The sequence below is a fragment of the Convolutriloba macropyga genome, chromosome 8 (assembly GCF_964194025.1).
Source record: "Convolutriloba macropyga chromosome 8, txConMacr16.3, whole genome shotgun sequence".
NCBI classification, from domain to species: Eukaryota; Metazoa; Xenacoelomorpha; order Acoela; family Convolutidae; genus Convolutriloba; species Convolutriloba macropyga.
This window is the reverse complement of record NC_134475.1, coordinates 50045485-50057363: the sequence shown is the minus strand read 5'-3', so window position 1 is coordinate 50057363 and position 11879 is coordinate 50045485.

Here is an 11879-nt window from a genome sequence, read left to right as displayed (position 1 = left end):
CTTCTGGAGAAAAAACAATAACACTCGTTACCAATTTTTACCTAACTTATTAAATCGAAACTGGCAAAAAATTGCCTGAAAATAAGGAAAGTGTGAACAGAAACAACGAAAAGCAGTCAAATATTCGTGAAATTTTAAACCTCGATATCTCCATGGAAAAAATGAAATTTAAAAAATCGTTTTAGTTATACATTCTATGCTGCTCGGGCCTTCTAATGATGCCAATTACAGCCCTCTAAGCAGAACATATCGATCAGCAAAACTGACTGAAAATACCCGTTAGTATAGTTCCTCCTCCCACTAAAGTGGGTCGGAGCAAAAATCAGATTTTGCCGAAATCACGTGGTTTCGAAGTGGTTGTTAGTACCTTAAGACATGATTTGAAACCAATTAAATGTTTTAATTGTGCCCTAACAGGGTGCCAATTTGACCTATCACGAATGAGAATTAACCATAGAAGCAAAATGAGCAAAGAATTCTTGATGTTTTTGACATCACGTTTTATCGCAGTTGTTATAGGATTGACAGGAATGAAGATTTTCAAACCGCTACAGTTATGGGTCAGGAAAGCGCCGAAGATACTATTATCGAGAACGGAATAAAAAAATTCACCCTTTCGAAATATCTAAGTTGAAACCTTAGATATAAACCGATACCTTTAAATTAGGTCATATATGGCTCATGAGACCCGACAAGATCATTCACTAACGTGGCAAACGCGGCGATGTGGCAAACGCGGCTTAAAATTTGTAAAAAGATTCATTTGTTCATACATAAAAAGCTATTAATGCCTGCAATTATCCGGAAAATATCTTCGACTAAAAAAGAATGACACTTAAGACAAAAATCCATTAAACACAAAAAATACAAGTTCTGCTATAGGACGAAGTCTAAGCAGTTAAAATCATAATCTATTCAGTGAAAAACACGTGTGTTCAATTGTGACTTCCTTTTAAACGCAGAAAAATGACATCTGACCTGTCAATATTGTGGCAAGAGCTTAAAAATTACCCAATCATGGGAAAATGCTAAAAAATAAAAAAAAATTTAGGGAAACATGTAGTATCAAAGCAAAAAAATTACTTAGAAACGTAAAACATCCAAAATATTTAAACTTTGATCAGTAAGAAATTCGTTGCGACTTGTGTTTGCTGACTTTAACCTAGAAGTTGACCAAAAAAAAACGAAAGTTGCAAAGCTCAATAACTCGCCGTTTGTTTTAAAAAAATGTAATTTTCAAATTCAAAACCACCATACTCTTTCGACAAAACGAAATAGGTGACACTGACACTGCTTAGGAAGCCAAGTACCTGTCTTAAGTACGTTTTGTCTTTTATTCTTTTCTGTAATTAACCTAAAAAAGGGGGGAAAGCAAAAAAGTTTTTTAAAGGGCAACTGACTACAATGAATTTTTTTGGACTTTAAGAAACAACAATTAAACCAAAACTAGCACTGATATTTCTGTTCGTTTAATGAGCAGACATTTTTTGTGAATGTTATGGATAAGGATTATTTGTCAAAAAAGTCAATATACAAATAATAAATTTTGCATTTTGCATAATTATCGAGTTAAATCAGCAGATGTTTAATTCAAGAACACTCAAGGGTTCTAATGTAAAAACTGACTTGTTTTTGAAAGGATTGTGTAGAGCCTATCGCGTGATTTTTGTTATGAAAAGAGCTGAAATTTGAAAATTTTCGAAAGAAATTGTTGCAAGAAAATTGGATCAAACAATTGAACAACTTTAGAAAAAATTTAATTGACAATTAACTTAAGGGTGGTTATCAATAAAACAGATCAACAGTTTATGAATCTCATTTCATCAGCATTTTTCATTTTTCCATATGTAAAATATTTGTTTTTATTCTCCCCAATTTGATCAGGTAAGAGTAAAAATAGTAGAATATCACTTTAATAAGGCTCCCGTTTGCTGCAATCGTTTTGGCGGCTCATCATAAAAGGACCAATCTGGACTCTTCTTATTCTGAATTGGTTATGAATCTGACCAAAAAGAGAAAGTCAAAATCTTTGAGGCAGACCCCTTGATCATATCTGTCGACAATGATTGCAACAGCAATGGATCAACCATCTCCCCTACGATCGGTCCAGCACCAAAAAAGCAAAATAGCCAACTAGGGAGCCCGCGCCGAAAACATTGCCGCTGATCCCCGAATAGCGGTGATTGACAAAGATTGCATCAGTTTACAGAAAGCTACAAACAACACCTGCGCTTGGAAAGAACGGTTGTCACTTAACACAGCCAACCGCTTGAGTTTTTTCTTGAAGGTTGCCGATATTCCGCCAAGGATTTCAATTGCAAGCGGAACCAATGTGATTCCCATTTTTGCGCAGTTATCGTCGTGGAGGCAAAATTTTTTTATCTGCGGCATCAAGCGCGTATCCTGCCTTTGTAGCCGGATTAGTGTGAGAGTTGAATTGCAGCGCCAAAGTAACAGTTACATCAAATGCAGTTGATTTTGCCGCTTTCCAAGTCAGGACAAAGATGTCTCAGGGGCGCGATTGGTTTTGAAGAATAAAATTCTTTTTTGCACTACTGGTGAGATTTGCAGATGAGCAAGCAGACACTATTTTATCTCGAATCCGGTAATGTCTTGCAATTGCGGCTCCTCGACCGTGACACGCAATGGCATGATCCTCATAAATGTCAAAAACTCCTGCTTTACAAAACGGGCACTTCCTTTCAGCGCCGTGGAAAGGGACACCCAACCTGTACTTTGCACTTATTCTAAACTCATTTGGTGCCAAATGAAGCCCAAGAGCTGGAATGGGGAGAGCAGACAACCAAGCTCCAGCATGTCGAACAGACAATGACAGAAATCCGGCGGATTCTCTCTCACACGCTGAAATCTCTTTGAAACCATGAAATTTTCATTATCAAGAGCATGTTGAAGCGTCTCTAGCGAAAGATTTGAAAAGTTCAGTTGTGCTATACTGGAATAAAGATCATGAAAAACTTGACAGTTTTTTGGGCTTTCATCGGTTATTTTTAAAACAGGATCTTCAGAGGAGAGAACAGAATCAACGTATGATGTTTTATACTGGTCTTCGCATTGGCGAGCACCCAACTCTGAAAAGGTTATGGACAGGGTTGCTTGAGTCCAGAATTCTTCTGGAGGAACAGTTCCAAGGATATTCTCAAGTTTTTCGAGCTGTTGGGCATCAAATTCTCTTAGGGAGGGATTTAATAACTGGACTTGTGAGCGTTTGACAACGCAAAGAACACTTTATCTTGGGGGCCACAATGCAGTGGCGTAGGATGCCTAGGGCACACTGAGATTCGTCAAGGTAGTCCAACTTATCAAAAATTACCCTTAATATTCTCTATCCTTTCGTTAAGTTTCATGCATACAAACTCTGGGTTTATTAACGCAGCTCCAAGAACCTCAAGAACCGACATATCATTTCGTTTTTTTCTTTTATCAAGTCTGTCTAAAGCTACCGTGGACCACAGTTCGCACTTATCGAACCTACGAGGAGGCCGCGATCAGGTCCGAGCAGGCATAGAAGATCCCAAGATCTAATGAGATCGTCCTCTGAGCCCACCAAGACACCATCATCTAGATATTAGGAATGTTGTTGGAGCTCTGGCGCAGTTTCCTGAATTTTTATAATAGGCCATAGCTTCAGGGAGAAAAGCAAAGGGCCCAATGTGTCGCCTTGTTGGATACCGCTTTCACTGCTAACAACAAATTTGTCATAGATTAATTGGCGGTGTTGTGAATAACAGAAATTGGTAAAAGCGGCAATATCAGGCATTGAACTGGCAACGGCTTTCAGCATTTAACTGCGTTTTATCAAATTGAATGCATTGCAAAAGTCAATTTGCAAAATACTCGAGGAACTGGACGAGGTGAAAACTTTTTCATACCAAAGCTTAGTCAAATGTATAATGGCTTCCGCTCCCCCCTTCACTCAGGAAGTTCCCCAAGTCAGCTTATGTTTACAAGCGAAGTCAATACTATTAAAGCAATTTGTGACTGATCTGAAGCTGTACACTGTACAGCTTGCAAAAAATGTTCGGGAAGCATTTTTGAAGGACCAGCTGCTGTAAATCTAGAAAACGAGTTCAGCTGTTCCGAAACATTTTGTGATGAGAAATTTTGGACTCTCAGTGGGATGCAATTTTTTCAAACTATCGAGGGTTGCCTTGTTGACTGGTGCAAAACCATCAGAATCCAAAACTTTTGCTGCCCTTCCATGTTGGCCCTAAAAACACAAATTTTTTGCACGTGTGATAATCTCTTCAGACTTTGTATCGTTTCATCGTTTAGATCGTCTCAAAGAGAAAGCTTTGTTCCAAAGCCCTCCAAAGTCTCCGCTGTTCCAGCGATTAATTCTTTCTAGAGTTCTTTGGTCGTTGTTCCGCCTGTGTTTCTGCCGTCCTCTGTTACTGACACGTAAAATGCATTTAGATAATCCGAAGAGTTTTCTCCAGTTTAGATCTGTATTGATCTCTTCAGTGCAATCAGTATGTCGTACATCATAATTTAGTGCAGTAAACTTATCATACGATGTACTTAATTTATTCAGTGTACCCATTCCTGAGGGGCATGTGTATAAATCATTATTACTTCACATGCATGTCTGTTGCTACCATTTTTCCACAACGGGAAAATATTGTTCGCATTTTATTTGACTTCTGGAATAACAGTTGAGTTATTCTTTCATTCTCTTTATTTTGCTTCTCGCGTACAGTTGCCCAATTTAATTTATTCTTCACTAACTGTCTTTGCAATCCGAGTAAAGTAAACAGTAGTCTTCACGCGATTCGCTAAGCGAATTCATTTGGAAATTTTGTAAAGCGCACTCGCCGCGCAAGTAGGACATAGAACATAAACACAACTCGCGACTCAAGACCAAGTACGCAATTTCACTCGCGTACGACATGGCGCAGTCAGCAGCTCAAAAACGAACTCCACTTGGCATTGAGCCATTTTGGGATAAACCTAGTGTAGATCCGCCACTGAAATGGGAAAAGTGGCAGATGCAGGCCAAGTTAGCGCTTCTTGAAAGGAAAATATCACAATAGACACTTTGTTGGAACCAAAACCTGAAACAGTACAACTACCTTTTTGAACCGATCTATAAGGTTACGATAACAGGTCATCGGCACAATCGGAGCGGGAAAGATTGGCGAGAAACGCTCAATCAAAAATGAATTGGGAAAACCGATGCCAGAGACAACTGGAGATAGGAATAATGTGCGGAGACAAGCCATGGGCGCAAGCCGATGGAAAAACTGTGTCAATGCTATACCTCAGTTTGGGCACTGAAGGACGTCGAATTGTCTGTAGTCAAAACCCACACCTCAAGATGGACAGTCTCTCAACAGCAGAACTTTGGACCATCATGGAAACAGCATTTATTCGTCAGCGCAACATTACATTCGACAGATATGTTCTTCTCACCACGAAACAGACACGAGGAGAGTCTATCGAACATTTCTTCGGGAAATTGAAAGAACTTTCTGAAAATTGTGAGCTCGGAAGTCAGGAAGACACCCTCATTAGAGACTTATTTATTGCAAATATGTTAGATCCAGAAATTCAACGGGAATTGCTGCGAGAAACCTTAGAACCAGCCCAAGCATTACGCTTGGCCATAAATATGGAATTAGGCCAAAGAAACCAGCTACAAACTACAAACTCGCAATCTGCTCCGCAAGTTAATGCAATAATTCCTCAACGAACGTTTCGACCACCAAATCAGAGACCAAATACATCAAGCTTTACTCGATCACCAAACCAACTATGCAGGAACTCTGGCCTAACTTGGTCAGCTAACCATAGAGTCAAATGCATTGCGAGAGGCAAGACTTGCAACAATTGTGGCCTTCAAAACCATTTTTCGCGAGTGTGCAGAAAACCAAAATCATCACCCAACAAACCCAATCGCTCTAATGTTAACTCTGTTGAAGAAACTACAACTGACCAAACAGTAAATGCCATACAAAATATGAACTATAACCCGCAATGCGAATCGGATTACGACAGCTCAGATGACAATATGGTTGCCAGCATCGCAAGTACCGCAATTCAGATTGAACCAAAGAACACTATCCTACAAATTGGTAACAACCATGTTGGACTTCTCATCGACTCCGGCAGTGTATGCAGTATTTTGCCTGAGTCTCTTGCTTCGGAAATTGTGGAAAATTCTTCCCTTGCTCGATGGTTGATGATAGCGCCTCCCCAGGAACTCAAAACATTTTCCAATGAACCTATAAACGTGATAGGTATGATACAGCCACCAATTGCGAGCAATGGATGGCGCCTTGAAGAAGCTGAATTTGTAGTAGTTCGTGATGGACTAAAACCACTAGTGGGAAGAGATCTATTTGACGCTCTTGGAATTTCAGTAAATCAAACCCCAAAACCGGAAGGTAGTATGATCAACACTATCACATCACAATGTCCATTCAAAACACGCTTCGCACAACAATTCCCCCAACTTATAACACGTATTGGTCGCTCAAAAATACACATTGTAAAATCTAAATTTCATCGTCATTTCCAGCCAAAACATCAAAAGGGTAGAAAAGTACCCATTAATTTGCAAGAACGAGTAAATACTGAAATTAAAAAACTTCTTGCAGAGGGACATATAGAAAAATTGAATAACTGTTCTGACCAATATTTTATTTCACCTATTGTAATCACAGTAAAACGAGATCAAACCATAAAATTAGCACTAGATTCTAAAACTCTTAACAAAGCAATACATAAGAACAAATATCAAATGCCAAATATTGAAACACTCATAGATTCGATATCACAAATAACTACAAACTACAAAACAGAACCCGCGGAGCAAACATATTTCTCCACTATTGATCTTAAATATGCTTACAGCCAACTAAATTTACACTCTGAAACTGCTAATCATTGTAATTTTAATATTATCAGTGGTGACATGACAGGCACATACCGATTCAAAACAGGATTTTACGGTCTTACTGACATGCCTGCCGAGTTTCAGAAGGCAATGGACTACACCCTGATTTGACTTAAAAACACATTCTCTTTCTTAGATGATATTTTAATTGTTGGTAAAGGTTCAGAAGATGATCACTTGCAACTTGTACTGGATTGTCTTCGAAAGTTAGATGCAGACAACCTTCGTATCAATCTTCCGAAATGCCATTTTGCAAAACAACAAATTTCATGGTTAGGATATAATATAACTCAATCTGGAATCTCGCCACTCGAATCCAAAACATCATCCATTATATCACTACAACCTCCTAATACACTCAAAAAATTACGCTCATTTCTCGGCTCAGTCCACTATATTAGCAAATTTATTCCCAATTTAGCTCAACTCTGCCATCCTTTAAGACCCCTACTTCGTAAATCCACTAAATATGTCTGGACTGACACTCACACATTACATTTTAATGCAATTAAAACTCGCATAGCAAATCATACCGAAAACATGCATTATAACCCCCAATTTGAAACGCGAATCAAATGTGATGCTTCACGTTCTGGTTTGGGAGCAGCACTAGAACAACTAACAGTTGATGGTTGGAAACCGATATCTTTTGCATCCCGATTTTTAAACAGCAGTGAAGAATGTTATAGTATTAACGAATTAGAACTTCTTGGGGTAGTGTGGTCGATAGAATATTTTAAAAACTATTTATATGGCAAAGAATTTACTGTTATAACTAACCACCGCGCATTTAATAGTAGGTTAGCACGGTGGGTTGACCGTCTCTTGCCTTATCAATTCTCAATAGAGCATTTACCCGGCGCAAAAATGGGCCTAGTTGATTACATATCCCGTAACCCATATCAACCAGCAAAAAGTGTTTCCAAATATGACGAAGAATTCCTGGTTGCAACATTATCGAGTATACATACTGATGCCCAATTACTTCAACAAAAACACAATCTCACAGCGAATTCACTTCATAAATTTTATATTGATATTGATAGAGAACATAAAAATTCCACCACCATTACAGAACAAGTTTTAACCATAGATTATGTAACTCAAAATCCTCAATCTGAATTTTCTGATTCACTCGCTTTGCGAAATAATAGTTCAAAATACTATTCAAAACAATATTCTTTTCCAGGTATAAAACCCGCTCAGCGGGTACGCTTAACAAACGTTAAATCAAATTTCGCTCCGCGAATTAATAGTCTAAAATTCTCCCCCAAACAAACTTCCAATTTAGACATGAATCCCGCTCAGCATGTTCGCTTAACAAATAATAGTTCACATCTCGCGTCGCAAAAACACAACTCTAATATTATCCCTTTCAAATTTAAACATATGTATAGCACACACGCTCCAGACGTACATTTAGCTCATAAAAATAATTCATTCGCGGATCAAATGCGACATATATTTATCCCTTCCACCAATGGTATTAATTGTACTAGTGTACATGATCAGCGAGTACATTTCAGTCAAAACATATTCGTACTCGCTAACACATATTCTCCTCTAAAAGTTAACACTTCTAATTTAATTGATACCACCCCTAATCTCGCATCGCGAGTACGCAAGTCTTTTAACAAATTAACACCCGCCTGGCATAATCCTTTACTAGTTACTCAAAAGACTAAAATGCATTCCTTAGATGACTCTTTTGCAACGCGAGTTACTAAATACCCAAATCATTCCAAATATGCGTCACATAGTCTACCATTTACAACTACTCCCGTACAAATTGAGTCTCAAAGACTAGTAAATACAAGAAAAGCGTCACTCGCTCACCAAAATACATCCAAATTTACTCCTTTAAGTCATTCTCACTTGTCAATCAAAAATCAGCCTCAAATTCCTACCTTTTTTAGTAAGCCACACTCAAATACTTTAAATAACTCACGTGCCCAATTGGTAAACAAAAATCAAGTGCTTTTTGCCCAAACTCAATCTGAAATTCAGTTGCCTTCCTTTTCGTCAATCAATTTAATTGAAAAAACAAAAATCTCATCAACAATGAGTCAACAAGCATCTTCTCTCAAGGGAAAATCTCTCTCAACTCGATCTACTAGAGCTTCGCCTCGCGTGTCATTCACTGACAATGCAACAACGAGCACGCCTCGCAGATCTTCATCGCACTCCAACCTAAGTACCCCGCTAACGGATAGCCCCCAAGTAATGTCGTTCGAACGAGTGGTGGGGAAAGTTTTTAGCAAAGGCCTCATTGCATTACTGACAAGTAAAGATGCAGTCTTAAAAGAAGTGCGAGACTGCATAATTCGGGGGGGATGAAGAAAGACTGAAGGCCCTCAACCCATACCTTCACAGTTATTGGCGGGACCTTCACGTGACAGGCGGGTGTGTCTGCATGGACGAGAAGGTGGCAATCCCCAATGCACTCAAAGAGGCCCTCATTGACGACCTCCATGCCAGTCACCCGGGTAGCTGGGGGATGATATGTATGGCCCAGCACTGCTGGTGGCCATATATGAATCGCGATTTGCTTGTCAAAGCAATAGAGTGCGAATCTTGCACTGCTATCGGTAAAAATTTAAAATCTGTTATTCCCGCAAAACAATTTAAAGCACATACACCATGTATAGTTCCCAACCAAGAAATACAAATAGACTTTGCAGGGCCCATTAATAACGAAAAAGAACATGAAATATATATTTTAACATGCATTGATAGATTTTCAAAGTATCCTTCTGCGGAATTAGTTGATAATGCAAATGCCTCGAACGTCATAAAATTTTTAGATAATTATATACAAATTCATGGAGTTCCTCGTTCCTTAAGAATAGATCAAGCCCGTTGTCTTACAGGTAACCAAGTAAAAAATTTTTGTACAAAAAACAATATCACATTAATACCAGCTCCGGCAAATGATCATCGTGCAATAGGTTTAGTAGAACGATTAATTGGTACAATTAAACAACGCTTGGCATGTATTAAAGACGCACACAAAGAACTAAATACGTTCACCATTAAAGCAGCATTAAAATCAATTATATACCAGCTTCGCATATGCAAACATAAAACAACTAAGCTTTCGCCATTCGAATCTCACTTCGGGCGTACGGCCAATACACCATTTAGTAATATAAGTACTCAACCTAAATCATCTGACCTCAGTTATGAAAAAATTTTGAATCATTATTTAGATGAAGAAACTGTAACCCCCAACGAATTGCTGCCGGAAGAACATTGGGGAAACATCCGGAGTGATGATGAAGTTGAGCGCAATATGTGCAAGGCGACTAAGGATGCTACTAATCGCGAACGGCAAGGCACAGATAACGAATCACGCTTCCTTCGTACCACGCATGCACATCGTCCACTCCCATTGAAAGAACACGCGGTCCAACTCAATATTGCCCGAAAGAAGCACCTCCACAAGCGATCCAAGAAGAACCTGGACGGATTGTATGAGATGTTGGCCCCAGGATCGGTCGTCCAAAAGACCGACCAATACACTTCGGTCATTCGCGAGCCGGGTAAGGTGGAAGTCACTGTACGCAATAGTGATATTGCAAAATTTGGCACTCGTGACGAACGAAAGACCAAATTGACGGATTACATCAACCGTAGAGGACCGCGCACGCATGAAAAGACAACGGAAGCCAAGATACTCAGCCATATCAAAGAGTGTACCCGCATCCAGAAAGGAGACAGGAAAATGAAACATCGAAAACGGGAGAGTGGTAGTGGCGTATCTTCGAACAAATCTAACATTGCTCGCGCAATGCGAGTACGCATGCCAAAAGTTCCGGATAATTTCGCCCCGCAAGTGCTACCCGTAATTCCAGAGGCTGCTCTCGATCAGCCAATTATAACGGAAGAAGTGCTTATTGCACCCCCGCCTACAAACACACAGCAAGAAACAATTGAATCACCTCATCCAGCTCCAACAACATCTTTCCCCGATACTCTAACACGATCCACTAAACGAACTCGAAAAAGCCCCAAATATTATGGTTACGACAAAGACGACTCCTCGGGTGATTCCACTAATTCGTGTCCCCCGAACTTTGCTCCACCCCGTAGGAAGCGTCGAGTGGGTGACATAGAATCGATTCAACCCTCAGTGATACAAACAATTGTGGACACTGCTACTCAAGTTGAACCGATTCACAACGACTTTCCCTCGCCTATCATAGGACACCCGTATTCGGCCAGCTGATCATAGCACTTCAAATGAACTGATTATTGATGAAGAGGACATGTGAAAACTGATATATTATTAATTATGACTAGCTATGATAACCAGTAAATATATTGTTGATACTATTTAACCGGTGAATAAGTATTATTATTATTCATATTGTTATTAAAATTTTATTTCATGCAATTTTAATTTTTGAAAGCGGGAGAAATGTCGTACATCATAATTTAGTGCAGTAAACTTATCATACGATGTACTTAATTTATTCAGTGTACCCATTCCTGAGGGGCATGTGTATAAATCATTATTACTTCACATGCATGTCTGTTGCTACCATTTTCCCACAACGGGAAAATGTTGTTCACATTTTATTTGACTTCTGGAATAACAGTTGAGTTATTCTTTCATTCTCTTTATTTTGCTTCTCGCGTACAGTTGCCCAATTTAATTTATTCTTCACTAACTGTCTTTGCAATCCGAGTAAAGTAAACAGTAGTCTTCACGCGATTCGCTAAGCGAATTCATTTGGAAATTTTGTAAAGCGCACTCGCCGCGCAAGTAGGACATAGAACATAAACACAACTCGCGACTCAAGACCAAGTACGCAATTTCACTCGCGTACGACACAGTAATGACGTCAGAGAAAAGCTCTGACCTTTTGTACCGTACATTGATAGGGACATATCGGATAGTCGGGACTTCAGTGTGCAGCAACGTTTTTATATCTGGAAGGTTACCGTCTGTTCTAATTCT